Source organism: Papaver somniferum, chromosome 3 (genome assembly GCF_003573695.1).
Source record: "Papaver somniferum cultivar HN1 chromosome 3, ASM357369v1, whole genome shotgun sequence".
Lineage (NCBI taxonomy): Eukaryota > Viridiplantae > Streptophyta > Magnoliopsida > Ranunculales > Papaveraceae > Papaver > Papaver somniferum.
This window is the reverse complement of record NC_039360.1, coordinates 644,249-664,187: the sequence shown is the minus strand read 5'-3', so window position 1 is coordinate 664,187 and position 19,939 is coordinate 644,249. Positions and strand designations below refer to the sequence as shown.

Sequence of the window (19,939 nt, the reverse complement as noted above, 5' to 3'; positions counted from 1 at the left end):
CAAAACACGTGCAGACAAAGAAAAGATTCTTCTACTTGTGTGGAAAACACGTACCAAAAATTTCAGCAAAAAGATAGGATCTAATACACCCACACCCACACCCGAACCCGAGCCCGAGCCCGACCCGACCGACCGACCGGACGGACGGCGGCAGCGGCGTGCGTGCTTCTGTGCGAAGCACCGCGCGTACGGGAAAGGCAACCTTGCCCTAGTCTAAGCCTCCCCCCCAAGCACAAAAGTCTAATGACCCAAGGGCCATGCCCTTATAGCCAACTCTATGGTATTTATGTCTAAAACTCTTTAGATTTTAGTCAATGTGGGACTATTGTTTTATCTATTCAAAAGAAAAAACAATAATGGGCAATAGGTCTAGGGATCAAAACATAGTCCATGGAAAAATTGGTAATTTTAAAGCGTTTTTTCTAACAATCCCCCACATGAATGATAAAACATATCGACGAAATACGAGAAAACATAATACATCAATATTAGGCTAAGGTGTCCCAGAGATTGAACCTTAACATAGTGAGAGGTTACCGGAACTGCTTGTTGTTTCGGTGAACACAATGTCTTGAACCGTCAACAGTGAGTGCAATTCAGAAATAACAACCACACTTTGATGTCTCAAAGAAAAAGAAAGCTGCCAAGCTCTTGCCGTTGTGCCCGTTTTGGCCGTGGGCTAAATCCCGGACTTAATGAATGTCTCTAGAGAAAAAGCTCAAATTCTCATAGGAAGCGGCCCCACTTCCAACATCCACATAGGTGAGTCCATTAAGAGTGTCCTGCCACACTCCGCTTTAAGCAAAGCCATGGAACTCATTAAGATCCTGACAGATCATCCTAAAACATGCAGGCAGCACTATCATATGGTTACACCATAGGGAGGGACAAAGATAGTGCTTTCTCTCGACATCACCAAAAATTAGTTATCTCATTGAACCTTGATCTTGGAGCTCCATTCACAAGGTTGAGTGTCCTTCATGGCGATTTATTCTATGAGCTTGAGTCCCATCCCCTTCGATGTGGATCTAACTACCTCTCTAGATAACCCTTTCGTCAAAGGATCTGCAATATTCTCTTTAGACCTTACAAAGTCTATAGAGATGATGCCAGTAGAGAGTAGTTGTTTCACTGTCTTGTGTCTTCTTCGAAGATGTATAGACTTTCCGTTGTATACACTATTCTTTGCGCATCCAATAGCAGCTTGACTGTCACAGTGGATTGCGATCGAAGACACAGGCTTGGGCCAGAGTGGAATTCCACCCAGGAAACCTCGTATCCATTCAGCTTCCTCTCCAGCTTTCTCCAAGGCTATAAACTCAGACTCCATGGTGGATCGGCTATACATGTCTGTTTGGTAGACTTCCATGACACAGACGCACCACCAAGTGTGAAGATGTACCCGCTAGTGGATTTGCACTCATCTGAGTCTGATATCCAGTTAGCATCACAATACCCTTCTAGCACAGCAGGATACTTCCCAAAACTTAGGCAATAGTTTGAAGTTCCTCTCAGGTACCGTAGAACTCTGTAGAGAGCATTCCAGTGATCCTGCCCAGGGTTGCAAGTGTACCTGCTTAATCTACTCACAGTATAGCAATATCAGGTCTTGTACAGTTCATTAAATACATAAGACTGCCAATAACACGAGAATACTCAAGTTGATAAATACCCTCACCCTTGTTCTTTTTCAATTTGCAATTGGGATCATAAGGAGTAGTTGCAGGTTTAGCATTTTCATGATTAAATCTCTTAAGCACAGTTTCAACATAATGAGATTGACTAAGACTATATCCATCAGACATCTTTCTGATTTTCATCCCTAAGATTACATCAGCAGGGCCTAAGTCTTTCATGTCAAAGTTTTCGTTAAGCATGCTTTTAGTGGTATTGATACTATCAAGGTTACTACCTAATATGAGCATATCATCAACATATAGGCACACAATAACATGAGAATCATCCACAGATTTAATGTAAACACATTTATCAGATTCATTAACCTTGAAGCCATTAGATATCATTACATGATTAAATTTTTCATGCCACTGTTTAGGTGCTTGTTTTAAACCATACAAAGATTTTTTCAGTTTGCATACTTTATCTTCAAAACCTTTCACAACAAAACCTTCCGGTTGGTCCATATAAATTTCTTCATTCAATTCACCATATAAAAAAGCAGTTTTAACATCCATCTGATGTATATGCAAATCATAAATAGAAGCAATAGCAATCAGCATCCGGATAGAAGTGATTCTAGTGACCGGTGAATAGGTATCAAAGAAATCTAATCCTTCCTGTTGTCTGTACCCCTTAGCTACCAACCTAGCTTTGTGTTTTTCTATAGTTCCATCTGTTCTAAGTTTCCTTTTGAAGACCCACTTGCAACCTATGGTTTTACTACCAGGAGGTAAGTCTACAAGCTCCCAAGTTTCATTTTGTTGAATGGAATCCCACTCATTATTTGAAGCTTCTTCCCAGAAGGGAGCTTCCGGAGAAGTCATAGCTTCCTTATAGGTTTGGGGTTCAGACTCTACCGTAAGAGTCACAAAATCTGGACCGAAACCTTTCTCGGTTCTGACCCTCTTACTTCTTCTAGGTTCGGTTTCAGCATCTAGAGACGGGGGTTGACTAGTCGAAGGAACATCTGAGAGATCATCGCGGACCCTTTTATGAGGTCCAGACCCTAAAGGGAAAATGTGTTCGAAAACACTGCATCTCTGGATTCCATTATGGTGTTCTCACCAATTACCATGAACCTATAAGCACTAGTGTGCTCAGGATATCCTAGGAAAACACAATCTACAGTTTTAGGTCCTATTTTGGTTTTCTTGGAACGAGGAGTGGCCACCTTGGCCAAACACCCCCACACTTTAAAGTATGCATAGGACGGTTGTCTTCCTTTCCATAACTCATATGGAGTTTTGTCGGATTTCTTAAATGGAACTCGGTTCAAGATATAGCAAGCAGAGAGAATTGCTTCCCCCCACAGGTTCGAAGGTAGCCCTGAACTAGCTAACATAGCGTTCACCATATCTATGAGTGTTCGGTTTTTTCTTTAAGCTACTCCATTCGACTCAGGTGAATAAGGTGCAGTAGTTTCATGAATGATGCCATTAAGTTTGCAGAATTCTCCTATAGGTATCACATACTCACCGCCTCGGTCCGACCTAAGAGTTTTAATAGTAACACCTCTTTGGTTTTCTACTTCAAGTTTATATAATTTGAAAGCGTCTAGGGCTTCATCTTTACTTCTAAGAAGATAAACCTGACAGTATCTTGAGTGATCATCTATAAAAGTGATGTACCATTTTTTCCCACCTCTAGTTGGTGTTGATTTCAAATCTCCCAAATCGGAGTGGATTAGTTCTAGGGGAGTTGTACTACGTTCAACCTTTTTGTTAAAGGGTTTTCTAGCATATTTAGATTCAACACAAATTTCACATTTATGACCTCTGTCAAAGTTTATTCTAGGAATGCAGCCTAATTTAGCAAGTCTTTCAATATATTTGAAATTAACATGTCCTAGTCTATCATGCCAAACATGTGAGGAGTCACAAACATAAGCAGAAGAAGATGCATTATCATTCAAGTTCAAAGAAAGTACACTAAGCTTAATCATGTTATCAGTGACATATCCTTTTCCTACGAAGTCACCACCTTTAGAGATTACAACTTTGTTAGACTCAGCTACAAATTTAAAACCTTTTCCAAGTAAGATGGTTTCTGAGATAAGATTCTTGCATATGTCCGGGACGTGATACACGTCATTCAATGCGAGAGTTTTTCCTGAAGTGAGCTTCAATTCAACCTTGCCTTTTCCTACCACTTTAGAGGTAGAAGAGTTTCCCATAAACAATTTCTCATCGTCTCCTACTTTGTTATAGGAGGAGAAAGCATTTATGAACTTACAGACATGCCTAGTGGCTCCAGAATCAAGCCACCAGTCTCTCACATTGGCCACATTAGAGACAAGGTTGACTTCAGACACCATGCCAGTAAAATATCCAGAATCATCTACTACGTTTGCCTTATTTTTCTGTTTAGGATCATTTTTGGTCTTTTTAGGTGCCCTACAGTCCTTGGCCATATGACCAGTTTTCCCACAGTTATAGCAGTCGCCTTTGATGGTGTTTTTGGAGACACCACCCTTTGGCTTAAGATGGTTACCTTTGGAGTTACGCTGTTTGTTACGTTTACCATTTTTGCTGGATTCTCCGTGCCTTTTCTTTGACGCAGCATTATCGTCCAGGACATGAGCTTTGTTTGACATGTCTTTGCTCAGCATCAGGCTCTTGTCTTTGCAGCACAGAAGTTCCTCCACCTGGATCTTTTTCCCCAGCTCCACCATGGTGATTTCACGATTCTTGTGTCGCAGCCTCCTCTTGTACTCGTTCCATGAGGGTGGTAGCTTTTCAATCACTGCAGATACTTGTAGAGATTCATCAATATGCATGCCTTCAGCAAGAATTTCGTTGATGAGTAGCTGGAGTTCGACGAATTGTTCTACAACAGGCTTTTCATCAGTCATCTTATATTCCAGGAACCTAGCCACCAAGAACTTCTTGCTTCCAGCAGCTTCAGCAAGATATTTTTCTTCTAGGGCTTCCCATAAATCAAAAGCAGTAAAATTCTCTTTTGCATTATAAAAGTCGTACAAGGAGTCATCCAGACAATTAAGAATATGGTTTTTGCACATGTAATTTTTCCTAGTCCACCTATCCAGTCTATCTTCATAACCACGGTCATGAAGCCTTCTTGAGGGTCTTTCTAAGGCAACTTCATCTAGCCTTTGGTCTTTTAAGAAGAATAACATTTTGGACTGCCATCGTTTAAAGTCTTTGCCACTAAACTTTGGGGGTTTGTCTACAGTACTCTTTCCCATGTTGTTACAAAATATAGTAAAGAGGATATTGCCTTTAGATTGTTGGGTATATTACTAATAAAGTAACTGAGAAGAAGATACTTAGCTCAAAATAATGTTGCTGATGTTGCTGCACAGAAAATGTAGAGGCACGTAGACTACGCTGTCCTAAAGGAAATATCGCCTGCCACTCCTCTGAGATGCTACAGCAGTTGGCGAGTCACCTCCAGGATACAACTACAGTTAGTACCCCTCAATGTAGCATACAATGAGGGTACCCTTAGAGCTTGGCAGAACTTAAAACAGTAGAAGAGATGTTTACAGAAAAACTGAGGGATAGTAGAAGAGATATTTCTCTGTGGTGTGTATTTTCTGAGATTACAACTACTCTCTTATATAGTGTTTGTGTAGTTACAAACAAGAAAGAAAACCCATGCGTATGACAGAAAAAACTGGTTATGTTGGGTTAAAGATAGTGCAACAAAAGTTGTTTTGTCAGGCATGGAGCAGTGTGTTGCTGCCAAGCCAAATACGTACATACAAGGGAGCCAGGACAAAACACGTACAAACAAAGAAGCCAAGACAAGCACGTTCAGACAAAGAAGTCAGGACAAAACTCGTGCAGACAAAGAAGCCAAGACAAGCACGTTCAGACAAAGAAGTCAGGACAAAACACGTGCAGACAAAGAAAAGATTCTTCTACTTGTGCGAAGCACCGCGCGTACGGGAAAGGCAACCTTGCCCTAGTCTAAGCCTCCCCCCCAAGCACAAAAGTCTAATGACCCAAGGGCCATGCCCTTATAGCCAACTCTATGGTATTTATGTCTAAAACTCTTTAGATTTTAGTCAATGTGGGACTATTGTTTTATCTATTCAAAAGAAAAAACAATTAATGGGCAATAGGTCTAGGGATCAAAACATAGTCCATGGAAAAATTGGTAATTTTAAAGCGTTTTTTCTAACATTAACAACTCCCTAGGACACCCTCTAACCAATTAGAGGGACATTGCTATCACCCTTGCCGCCCCTCTACCATTCCTTGCCGCCCCTATACCGAGGTTGTTATACAGAGAAAAAACACATCAAAATGTTCAATGATAAAGTACACCCCTTAGCTTATTTTAATGGTGCAACAGTGAAACAACGTGTAGTAGGTAGCATCTAGTACTACTTGCCATTTCGTTTGCACGTTGTTGGCCAGAGACAAGAGGTTCTATTTTATTAAGTCCACGCTACAAGACAGATGGTTCTATTTTAATAGCATGTAGGACATTTTTATGTGACCAGGAATCCTTTTCCAATGTTGATGAGAATCTTGTGGAAAAAATGGGATTAAAATGTTTCTATTTTTGGGAACCCTATATGTGATCACAATCGGGGTTAAAAATATAATTAGATATGACGGTTTTTAGTTTTCGAAATTTTTCTGATTGATTCACTTGAGCATGAAATTATCTTTTTTCAAAATTAATTTGATAATGAAAACATATAATTTCCAACTATTAATAAGTATCAACAAATCGGTATAAATTCTAGTTGGTCGTCAACTATTTCGACCTGAGAATCTTGAAGACATCGTGGTCTAATCTAATTTTTCACAGTTATATTCAAGTTTGTTCAGCCATTTTAGATCGATATTTATTGTTGTTTTCCAAAATGGGTTTGATAATCAATAATTTGGGTTCCCCAATTGTATTCCAATTACATCAAATAAAGTGAATCAGTTTTTTTCTCAATTTGAAACCTAAAAACCCTAGCCGTTTTGAGATTTTTTCTTCTCGGATTTGCTCCTTTGGAGTGGATCTGAGTTGAAAAAATCTCAACCATCTTCTTACTCAGCAAATCTGAGAAGAAAAAATCTCAACCATCTTCTTCCTCGTATTTAATTTCTCTCATGCTTTGTTACAATTGTGTTTTTTATGTTCATTGGGCTCGGATCTGTCTTTTTAGATTCAAATCAAAATGCTTTGTTAGTTTATGTAGTGATTTAAGTTTACATAATAGTTGTTAGACTTGGGTTTCCGATTTTTTTGTGTTGATCAGAACTTGGGTTACTGATTTCTTCAGTTTATCCATGTTCTTCTCTCTTTACTTTTCGGTTCAGGATATTTTAGTTTAAGCTTCCTTTTTCCTTTTCTTTTCTTGGGTTTGGATGATTTGAAAAGTCTTTTTTTTCTGCTGAGTTTCAAATTTTTTCAAGGATTTGTTATTCAAAGTGGCTCTTCCTGATGAGGGTTGAAATTCTCATCAAGTTCCTGTTCAAGTCCTTATTGATTTCTCAAAACCAGTGTCACAGGTACCTTACAACAAAGATTGTTTCAAAGGTTTCAAAACCAGTAGCAACAACAACAAAGTCTCTTCATCAATATCTTCAGGCTCTATGACTTAGGTTCCGCTTCTCACTCCTTAAACAACAACAACAATTCCAAAGACTCAGACACGAATAATTACGAAGACACCAAGACCGATTTCGAAGAAGAACCTAACCTTCCAGACCGATTCAGCAAAATAATTACTCACTACACCTGTTAATTGTGTTACTGCTACTATGAAAAAATCACTGACAAAAGGACGGATCTATGGATTCTATTATACCATTGTCACTTGTGTTACTGTGATTTTGAGATAACCCTGAGAAATGGTTGGATCTTTGGATCCTAACATCTATACAGTTTGTAGAGGTGATATATGGTTTGGATGACTTAATCTTGCTCCAACCAAGACCATTTAAACTTATCATGTTACTTTTTATACTTTGAAATTGGTTAGGAATGGTAGGAATCAATTTTTCAGATTTGGGATTGGGACTATGATGTAAACAGGTACAGTTGTTCTTATTGTCTGTTAATTTTTTTGGAATTTGTTGTAACATATGGAGACCGAGTCGGTCATGTAAACACTTCTGATTTGGAATCAACTCATGAATATCAATATTTTCGAGGCTTGACTCTTTTCCTAAAAAAAATGTTTTCTCCTCAATTGCTTCAAATTAAAACAAAAATTGAAAAAGTGTGGTGTCAAAAAAAAAATTAGCAATGCATATAGGGCACATGTGGGAAAATGATTTATATCCCGCATGTTGAATTCTACGAGTTATACCTACAGACAGAATGGGTCACATCCAATAAATCACCGGGTTGGAAGAATCTAATCTCATAGTGTCTGCCGATATGAACCGCATAATTCAACCCTCGAGATGTGTAGCGGTCATATAGTATAGGCTTAATTAATCTGAAATTTTAGGTGCATCCGAAAATATGAATAACCAGAGAGACAAGCACATGGTTCCATATAATTGATCAAGTTCATCGGAGAGACTAATTGGCATTTGTTATTGAATCCAAGCTATAGACGAAGGGTTCGAGTCATTCTAAATTGGCTCGTTATCACTAGATTTATCTGCTAAAATTTGTCGTAAAAAATGATATTCTAAATGTCATTAAGACCCTTAGCTATGAAGGACAGTAACAAGAGGACCTCGTTACAGTCGGGAAAGATCAAGATTTGGATATGATGTGAATTAGGAAATGATTCTAGCATTGGGATTCGTAATGGGTAGAAATGAAAAAGGTGATCAAACATCTAGATTAATTGTCATAGATTTGGGTCCACGTTAGTTACCCACTTTTAGAGTTTTTCGTAACAAGCAACCTGTCCGGCTGGTGGATGTGCCAGCCTTAGAAAAGACTATTTTATGAAGTCCACCCCTAGAAACAAACGGTAGGATAAATTAAAAGTTACATCTAAAGAACTAAAGGTACCCACCCGATCCGAAGCAGATAATCTATAACTCAATCTATAATGCAAAAGCTGGGACACTCAAATTATTAGAAAAATAAAAGATTCATAAGAAATTCTTGAAGACCTGTTAGTAGTTCTTGACTTGTTGGTAACCAAAATTCGTAACCGGCATTCAAAAACCAAAAATCCAGACCGAGCAGCGGTCATTTGAACCTGTATGCTTTTTCTACTCATATAAATTCCTCCCAAAACAAGCTTATCACCAAAAAATAAAATAAGAAATGTCTATGTTTAAAGGAGGCACAAAAGAATAATGAGTAATCTAGTAACACAATTTTGTGCACATTTTCTTTACAATTGTTGCTCGATATCATCGTTTGATTGGTTAAGTAGTTAATAATTGGTTTCACTATTTTACTTGTTAAAATCACTCAGCTGCACAACTATCAAATTCAAAATAAAAGTTGAAAAATAAAATGTCATATGAAAGCTCCTTAGAGATTGTATACAAAATTTGGACGAAACCAGCTAAGAGTGTGCACTTACATCCCTAGCCTAGCTAGCTCAAAAGCGTGCTTTGGCCCCAATAATTAATTCTAAGATCATTTATAAGTCTGGTTTCGCTTTTTGCACCCCTAATATTTTTTTTAAATCTATTCAAACCAAATTTTTGAATCCCATTTTAGAAATCTTTGCACAAATGGCTCTTTAGAATCTCCAGAGTAAGGGTTATTCTCGAGAATTTTGTTTGTGATTTGGTCTTGATGTAATTAACGTTTGAAGTTGTATGAGGTGTGATTTTGCTATTAAGTTCTGATGTTTGTTGTTCAGCTTTAATTCTTTGGTCTGAGAGCTTCTTTTTTTAGAGAAATTGGATCAATTGCCAAAATATTTTTAAAACATGGTTCTAATGGACGAGTAAAAATTAGTATGGCTGAAATGGACAAAAAAATAGTACGAATAAATCTGGATTCATCCTGGCTTAAACTTAAAAAAAAAAAAACGAGGGTGAAACTGAATGAATCCTAATGTAAATTAAAAATAAGAAAAAGTAATTGAAAATGGGTATGATGAAACTGTATACATCCCAGCTATTTTTACATTCTCGTCTATTTAAACAGTATCAAATATTACATGTCTTTTTCATCCGGGAATTATTGTTATCGGGTTAATCGACCAATTTTATACTTTTTTTATTCCTTTAATTCTTTGCTCCGAGAGCTTCTCTGACTTTGGGTTACTCAAACTCAAATTTCGTACGAAAGGTTATCTTGATTTCGGCTGTTTTTCAAACAAAACGATAATTAGTGTAGAAACATGAAATAAGAACAACACCCGGTTCACACCAGATTGCTGTGACTTTATTATCAGAAATAAAAAGCAAAACGAAAATAAGTAACAAAAGCGAAAACATCCAAGAAACAAAAGAAAAGCAAACAAGCCCTCCGTCGTACTAGCTAGTACCATTTTTGGATGATCTATTGGCCTGCTTCAATGATGTTGAATAATTTCTTTGCCAAACTACAACAACATAGACATGCGTTTATGTTCCCGGGCATAATATCACATGTGGGCTGGTACACTTGCCTGTACTTGCTCTCCCCACAGTTCTTGAAGCAATTTAACATACAGCTCCGGCAAGACGGGCCTCTTCCTTCGGTTATGGTTCCCCAAGCTCCACCATCAAATCTGCAAGTCCGGTCTGCATGGTCACAAAATAAATAGAAATTAAGAAGAAAAAAAATGGTAATTTCGCAATACTTTTAAGTACATAGTGAATGAATTTCTTACCAGCAGAAACGGAAACCGTAATCAACAGCAAGACAAAACAAGCAACGAAAACGGGTGCAGCACAAAACAACTTAGCCATTATATGATATTGGATCTAATTACTACTTGGCCCTTTAATTTCTTACTTCCTACTTGAGAAATTCAATGGGATGTATATATTTAGATTCTTAAACTCTTTACATAAGCTTCCTTTATATAGATGAACTCATCCATTTAACAATTATATCCAGCCGATAGGGATGAGAGTTACCTCAACTTTAGAGTGCAACTTGCAACAGTAAAATAACGTGTGCATTATACCCACTGCTTTGTTTTGCTTGTGCTGGCAGAAAACAGACTTTAATTTACCGAGTCCACGCTAGAGACAAATGTTTCTATTATATCATTAAATAATTATTTTTCGTATGATAAAACTATTTTTTTATTTGCCGGATGGTAGATCGGAACTTTTAGATCAAATGTAACTTTCAAATAATAGCAAATGGGAGACTGTCAGATGTTCGGTAGTACACTCCTTTTTTACAAGAGGATTGTATGGAAATGGCTTTTTATGCTAAGGAAAAAAAAAAAATTCCCAAAGAAAATGTTTAGAACCTCGGTTACGATGCAAATCCATAAATATATTGCCATCAGGCTTATTCCTATGATATGCCAAACATCATATTTTGTCATATATTCATTATACGGGTATATCAAAGTGCCAAATCCATATGGTTATATGTCAATTATTATATATCGATAACAAAACTACTGACAAAACCCCAAGGTGAACAAACTCCTGATACAAAAAATCCGACCATATTATTTTTAATAAATGAAAACCATTTGATTAAAAAGTGACACAAAAACCCCATGTCAAATAATAATGAGTAAATTTAGTTTTTATTATTTTTAAAAAAACCAAACATACCCTTTTGTATCTTGATTTCTTCTTCTTCTTCTCTCCTTTCTTTTTTCTTCTCTCATCCGCCTCTTTCTCCCCACCACCATCACCACCAGCAACAAAAAATAGCTCCGCGAACACCAGCAACAACACCTCCGTTACCACCAGCAGCAACACCTCTATCTCCTCCGTGAACACCTTCGTCTCCTCGACGAACACCTCCGTCTCTTTTTTTTTTACTTTTATGTTCAGATCTATCACCAACAGTAGCTCTGCCATCACCAAACCAGTCGTTATGTCCAGATCCGTCACCTACAACACCTCCATCTCTTCCACGAATACCTCCTTCTCTTTTCTTCTACTTTGATGTTCAGATCTATCACCAACAGTAGCTTCGCCACCATCAAACCAGCCGCTATGTCCAGATCCGCCACCAATAGCATCTCCATCTCTTCCATTAACACCATCATCACCTTCTTCTCTTTCTACGTCCTGATTTTCCATCAACAACACCACCTCCTCTTACTTTTGTTTTTTCCCACCACTACATGTCAGATCCGCCACCAACACTACTTTTACATCCTCCTTCTATCATCTAAAACCACCACTAATACTTTCAAATCGGCCACCAACAACACCAGCAAATGATGATACATCTTCATTGTCGAAATCAATATTGTATTGGGGGAATGACAGATTTATGATGAAACCAAAACGGTTTCATCAAATTCTGAAAGTTTTTGTTGCTGAAAACAGTAAACTTATGATGAAACCAAATTTGGTTTCATCATAAACTTGCCTATTTTCTATCATGAAACCAAATATTTTAATGATGAAAATTAAGTTTATGATGAAACCAAATTTTGGTTTCACCTGATTTTTTCCTAGTTTATTCGGCATGACTTGGAAGTCGGCGTGTTTGGTTTCATCATTGAAGTTATGTTGGTGAAATGACAATATGTGGAAAAATGATGAAACCTAATTAGGTTTCATCGTATTTCTTTCATTTTGTTGAATATTGATCTCTATGAAACCAATTTTTGATGGTGAGACACGTGTGGATTGTTTTTTGTTGAAACTAGTTTTAGTTGAGGAGGTAATGGTAGTAGTGAATTTGGTGTTGATGGTTGTGGTGGTGATGAGGGTGGTGCAGTTGATGGTGGTGGTAGGTTTCATCTTACTGTGTTTCATTTTTATCTTCTTTCTTCCTTCTCCTTTCTTTTATGATGAAACCAAAATTTTGGTTTCATCTAATTTTGGTGAAACCAATTTTGGTTTCATCATTTTTTCTATTTGGTTTCCTCATTTTTTTCTCATTTTGTTGAATATTGATCAATGAAACTCATTTTTTGTGGCGGTGGCGGCTAGTTGGTGGTGGTGGTGGCCGACGATAATGGTGGTGTTGCTTGGCGGCGGTAGTGGTTGTCATAGGCGGTGATTTGTGGTGGTGGTGGTGGTCGGCGGTGCTGGAGAGGGGGTGGTCGTCATTGGCGGTGGTCTGTGGTGCTGGAGCGGGGGTGGTCGTCATCGGCGGTGGTCTGTGGTGGTGGTCGGCAGTGGCGGTGGTGGCGCGGTGGTGGATGGAGGTGGAGACGGTGGTTGGCGGCGGTGGTGGTTGAGGGCGGTGGTGGTCGACGATGATGGTGGTCGGTGGTGTTACTAGTTGCTGGTGGAGGGTTGTTGTTGTTGGTGATAATATAATAAAAATTAAAAGTGGGGTTGATTTTTGTTTTTGTTGGAGTGATTTAATCTAGAAGGGTAATATAGACAGTTTATGTTAAATGGGGGTTTTTGTGAACATTTTGTTTTATTGGAGTTTTTGTCTATGGATAGTGACACCTTTGGGGTTATAACTCGCGTCCCGTATCTATAATACAAAACCCAGTTTGGACAAGTTAGGCAAGATAAAGAGTGGTCACGATTTATCTAGGGAGAAGATAAATTATGGTCATGGTTTGTCCAATTTTTTTATTCAAATTAAATATTATAATTGTTTTATTAGTTAGTGCCCAATTAATTCCTCATAATAAATAATTTTTTAATGTTTCATCATAAATGTCCCCTTATTTAATCTATTAATACATATTTCCATCAATAAACTATTTTCATAAAAATTATTTCAATATATATTGGTGCTGGTGGTGGCAGTGGAAGAAGTACAAAGCGCCGTCGGGTGTAAGTGAGTGGTGGAGACGATAACATTAGTAATAGTGGAAGAAATACTAGCGGTTGATGGATTTAATGGTGGTGGGTATTGTGTTTTTTTTCCTGAAGAAAAAAAAACATCTTCACATAACAAGTAACATTATATTGTGCAAGATATAATTGTTGTTTTGACGCCATTAATAAATCCAAGTACCAAATATTTCGTGGATGATATCAAATTATATAAGACAAAATGACCATGACTATCGGATCAAATTGTATCCCTGCTATATTTGGTAACCGATTGTATGAATCACGGTTTACAGTATTATAATACAATTAGTTTTTTATAGAAAAGAATATAACATAAAAAAAATATAGTTGGATAAATCAATTGATGCCCTAAATTTGTTCACTCTAACCTTTGCACTTAAAAAGTATAAGTACGCCCAATACTCTACGAGGGACGGGCGTTGGTTTTGGTGGAGAAAGAAGTGGTATGTGGTGGTTTTGTGGTAGTGATGGGTATTGGTGAGTAGTAATAGACTATGTTAATGTTGTGCCGCTACAAAACGGGGAACAATATAAAGTAAAAGATGTGATTTATCTTCTTAATGCTAAAATAAACTCGGTTAAAATACATGACAATTATACAAAAATACTTGGATGTCGCGTTGTATAATAACTACTAAAAATTATATATTTTGAATCGGCAATATTCCATCTGGTCACCTGTTTGCGCGGGGGAGTAGGCTTGGTGGCAACGCTGCCAAGGGGTAGGACAGGCGTATTCCAAGCTTTAAAAAAATAGTAAGGTTTTTTAAGAAACGGGTCGAGTTTGCTCAGGGGAGTGGGCTCGGTGGCTACGCTATCAGGGTAAGGACGGGCCTATGCTAAGTTTAAAAAAAAAAGAGTTTTTTGAGAAATCCTACATCGAAACGTTTCAAGCCTACATCGAAATGATTGTATCACACAAACCATGTAAGATGTTACTCTACAATTTTCTCATGATATAAGATGAACTTGGTCGAAGCGAAAGCTTACCAACACATATTTCGAGAAATACGTGAGCGGAATATAATCAGCTCGAAATCTCAAATGTGTATAGAGAAAACTATATCGTAACACGACTTATGTCTCAATATAGGAGATAATAGAAATATACTTTCCAAGTGATAGATGAGTTCAAGTCTCCACATACATTTTGTCAAAAAAGTTCCACAAGCTCCCCTTAGTAGTTCTTCGTCTTCAAGAGATGAACGCCGAGAGATCTAAGCTGAACTAAACTATCTACGTCCTAGTACGAGACATCTATAAATAGGCTAGAAATCAAGACTTATAGTTTTGATCACTAACATTGACAAACATGCTTGAGATAGCAACGCATGCGAGTTCGACCGAGCAATGCTCTAACAGATCACAAGAGATTCAAGTTGATTGTGTGCATGTGTTTATTGAAGGTCTAAGAAGATTTGAAGATGAATAAGATTTCTGATTTGGGTTCATAATCTTTGGTGTGCACAATACTTGTTTCGGCTGGAAAAAGATCCAACTATAATTGGTTTATCTTTGTGATAGATTTGATTGATTAGTTGATTAGATCGTCATCAATACGTTTCTTTGTGATTCAAAGTATTGATTGCAAAATCTGGACAATTACTTTGGTAGTTATTATAGGATAGATCTAAAGACCTGAAAAAGGAGTTTATTGGGATAAACGGAAGAGGATTTTGTCAAACTCATATCACTTGTTTGAAAATAGTTGTTACCGAACAAATTTGTTGTTACTTTATTGTTTGGGATACGAACCAAAGGAATTGTTCCAAGTGCGTGACTTAGTGCAAGTTGGAGGCGTAGGGATACAGACGGAACTATGTGAACTATAGGTTTAGTTGCTTGGTCTCAATTATGCGAAGTTGGTGTAGATTTTGTATGTCGGCTTAATCCTGAGAGTATTCAATTCTGGACAAGGTCCCGGGGTTTTTCTGCATTTGTGGTTTCCTCGTTAACAAAATATTGCTATGTCTTTTACTTTTCTATTTCTGCAAAATTATAATTGTTTATTATAGAAGTAAAATACACAAATGTTAATTTCTATTTACTTGATAGCAATCATATTGTGTTTGGTTAAGTCCGAACCTTTTATCAAGTAAACATACTTCGTTGTTGTATTGTCTCGATCTTGTATCCATAGTGAATCACACAAGTTATCTTGTTTTCGTATTTTCTCGATCTCGTATCCATAGACGATCACATGAAGTGTGAACCGATTAGTTGTATTGTCTCGACTCAGTCCATAGACAATCACTTTCGGAGAAAGGACTTATAGGTAGAAATTTTTTAGATTGACGTATATTTGGGTACCCTTGTCTTTTCATTCTTGATTATCTTCACTCATATGTTTGGGGTTCTTCCAAGAATGCATCGTTGGGAGGGAAACATTGGTCCGTGTCGTTTATTGATGACTATTCTCGGCGCGTATGGGTGTACACCATGAGGCATAAAATTGATATCCTAGAAGTATTTGTGAAGTGGAAAAAAGGCAACTGAGACTCAAACTGGCAGAAAGATTAAGGTACTACGTTCGGACAATGGTGGAGAGTACAAAAGTGATTCGTTCTTGCAAGTATGTCAGTATGAGGGAATACAAAGGCACTTCACAGTTAAGAAGACACTGAAACAAAATGGGGTAGCTGAACGCATGGAGCGTACTTTACTGGAGAAGGTACGATGTATTTATCTAATGCTGGATTAGGTAAAGCATTTGGGGCTGAGGTAGTTACATATGCGTGCTTCCTCATTAACAGGTTTCCATCAGCTGCGTTAGAAGGTAAAACTCCGATGGAGAAGTGGTATGGTAAACCAACTTATGACTATGACCCAATTCATATCTTTGGTTTCCATGCTTGGTATCATGTTAGTGGAAACAAGCTTGATAGCTGTGCTGTTAAAGGGATCTTTATGGGTGTGAAGAAAGGAGTTAAAGGGTTCAAAATATGGAATCCAGTAGAGAAGAAGATAGTCATGAGTAGAGACGTTACATTTGATCATGAAGCGTCTATGGTGAAGTCTTGGGGTTCTCGACAGGTGGAGAGCACTACCAGTACCGGTGAGCCTTTTCATCAGGTGGAGATTAATGCAACCCCACTAATTCCAGCAGAGTATGTGTATGTTATGACTACTTCCGAAGGCGTGTTGTCTACAAGGGAGGTAAATACTGAAGTTCCAAATGACAGTGACGATGTTAATGAAGAGGAACATGAAGCAATGAAAGATACAAAAGTTATGATCACTGAGACCATACCAACCAGCAAACCGAGAAAATCAACCAGGAAACCTGGTTGGATGAATGATTTTATAGCTTATGCATTACCAGTTATTGAAGAAGGCATTCCTAATACCTATTTTGAAGCTATACACAGTGTAGAGCGTCAAGAATGGGAAGCTTCTATGCAGGATGAGATGGAGTCTCTTTACAAGAATGACATATGGGTTCTTACGAAGCTTCCGAATGGTAAGAAGGTCATTGTGTGCAAATGGGTATATGCTAATAAATAAGGATCTCAGGCGAATCAAGTAGGCTACGAGGCAAGGTTAGTTGCAAAAGGTTATGCTCAAAGAGAAGGGATTGACTACAATGAGGTGTTCTCTCCAGTTGTGAAACACTCATCAATCCGAATTTTATTGGCCTTGGTAGCACAATATGATTTAGATCTAGTTCAGCTAGATGTCAAGACAAAGTTATTGCATGGTGAAATAGAAGAGGAGATCTATATGACTCAACCGAGTGGGTTTAAAGTTGCTGGAAAAGAAGATTGTGTATGCAAGATGAAAACATCGTTGTATGGGCTGAACTAGTCTCCAAGACAGTGGTACAAGAGATTTTATCAGTTTATGATTGACCAGACATATACAATAAGTCACTATGACCATTGTGTATACTTCAAGAAGCTACGTGATGGGTCTTTCATATATTTTCTCTTGTATGTCTATGATATGCCGATTGCATCGAATAACAAGAAAGAGATTGATAATTTGAAGCACAAGTTGTCATCTGAGTTTGAGATGAAAGATCTGGGAGAAGCTAAGAAGATTCTTGGCATCGAGATTCATCATGACAGAGAGAAGGGTAAAGTTTGTTTGTCTCAAAAGGGATACTTGAAGAAAGTGTTACAAAAATTTGGTGTTTGCGAAGGAACTAAAAATGTAAGTACTCCCCTTGATCCTTATTTTAAGTTGAGTTCCGATATGTCTCCTACTACTGAAGAAGAGCGTCAGTATAAGGCCCAAGTCTCATATGCTAGTGTTGTTGGTAGCTTGATGTATGCGATGGTATGTATGAGGCCAGACATCTCACATGCAGTAAGTATGATCAGCCGTTATATGCATAATCCTGGTAAAGTACATTGGCAAGATGTAAAATGGATTTTGAGGTATCTTTATGGTACTGTTGATGTTGGCTTGGAGTTTGTGAAGGAAGATGGGAACAATCATCTATGTGTTGGTGTAGATTACGATTATGCTAGTGATTTGGACAAGAGGCGTTCAACCACATGGTATGTATTTACCTTGTTGGAGCACCAGTTAGTAGGAGATCAATTTTGTAGTCTACTATGTCTCTCTCAACTACTTAAGCGGAGTACATGGCAGTGACATAGGCATTTAAGGAGGCTATATGGTTACAAGGTCTGCTCGATGACTTGGTTGTTGTGCAGGATCAGCTTCCTGTGCATTGTGATAGTCTTAATTAGTGCAATTTACTTGGCTAAGAATCAAGTGCATAATGCCGGAACCAAATATATAAATGTTCGATTTCACTTTGTTAGAGAAATTCTAGAAAAAGAAGACATTCTACTTGTGAAGGTCGATACCAAAGACAATCCAACTGATATGTTAACGAAAGTAGTATCTGGGGTCAAGTTTCGTCATTGTTCGAAATTGATCCACATTCTTCCGGTTTGATGAGACCCTTTTGGGTAGAGGTTCTTAGGAACCTGGTGGAGGCCTTCTAGTAAGGCCATTGAGTGAACTACGATCGGGTTGATTCCTTGCAGAGGATACGTAGGCATCCTATGGCGCAATTGACGTTGGAAGACAAAGGTGATTTCCTGTATTGGTCGTCTCATGCCTGAATGCATGATCCGAGATGGATAATTCTTGGATATAGATTAATGGGCCTGCCTAGTCGGTGGTGACAATTTGGGATAAACCAAAACTCTCATAGTCGGTGAGATTGATTTTGGGATTAACCCAAGTGTGGTCGGTGATTAAGAGTTTGATAATTCTTGTTAGTTTGCTTATTCCTAAAGTTTAAGGAATTCCTAGTTAAGTTATGAAACCCTAGTCTTATAGGCTAAATAATGTACCTATATAAATAGCATAGTAGAGAACCTAGAAAAATACACCAAAAATTCTTCTTTCTCTATAGGGTTTATATGTTTTCTCCTAAACGATAATATATAAAATATCTTATTTTTCCTGAGGATTCAACCTCGTTAAATTATCGTCTCTTTTCTTTTCTAGTTTGTGTTCTTTGCAGTATTTAGAGTACTATGTTATAGCTGTGCAAATCGCTTCCGCAAGGTTTTAGCGCAACACTTGGAAGAGACCCCAAGTTGTAATATAAATGTGCATCCTGTGAGACTCAATCTTATAATGGTAAGCTTTTAATTTGGTTTGCATGATTGGATTACAAAGAGGAAGACTAGTTTCGATTTAAACTTGATGAAAAATAAGTGTAAACAAAACATCTAAGCACTCTCTACATTCTCTGGTTAAGTATGTAAGGTGAGAAATGAATCGTCTCTAAAAAGAATGAGAAAAATAAGTGTAAATAAAACATCTACATCCTATAGGCAAGTTTACTTTACAGATAAAATGGTGAATGGTGTGATGTTCACTTTATAACAAATATCTTAAGAGTTTCAGAACAAAAAGAAAAAAAAGAAAAAAAAAATCTTAAAGAGTTCTGGTGACCAGATTGGAGGAGTAAATGTTCGACATATGTCATGTTCCATCAGTTTTAAAGCAATATATGGACCTGAGTACAAATTAATTTTGTTAGTTAGACTTGCCTCGGAAAGTTTGAGAGTTTTGTGCACTTCAATTCTCCTGTGTTGATTTGATTTGATTTGATTTGATTAAAAAGGTAATACGATTTATAGCGTATTTCAAAATCGATAACTAGATCTTTCTTACCCTGTGTGCTAACAGCACTTTGGCTTAGATCGGGCAAATGGCAGCTAGTAAGTTTCATCCTTGTTGTGGTCCACGTACATCACTATAATAAATGGTTCTACTCTACCTTCTACTTCACGAGAGACTCACATACTTTACCTGCACACTCTCACATGTTCATGGTACGAATTGCAACCTACAAAAAGTCCCAGCGGTCTGCTGGACTTCAATAATTGCAGCCACCCATTTCTTGTGCAGTTCTGGAACAAACCAGTAAACCGTCCAAAAGGTTTCTCTCGCTAAAACCCCTATAAATATACTACATAATAACTGTCTTC

General features: G+C 37.7%; 1 long non-coding RNA gene across 2 annotated transcripts; it reads right to left on the bottom strand.

Moving 5' to 3' along the window:
- Positions 1-9,698: 9,698 nt before the first annotated feature.
- On the bottom strand, positions 9,699-10,604 carry LOC113360830. Of its 2 annotated transcripts, XR_003364818.1 has the most exons (3): positions 10,397-10,604; positions 10,070-10,307; positions 9,699-9,886 (listed from the first exon to the last, which is right to left on the bottom strand). It is a non-coding gene; the product is annotated as an uncharacterized LOC113360830 (long non-coding RNA). The 2 variants fall into 2 exon arrangements; XR_003364817.1 differs by lacking the exon at positions 9,699-9,886 and having other exon boundaries at positions 9,924-10,307; positions 10,397-10,596.
- Positions 10,605-19,939: the final 9,335 nt, after the last annotated feature.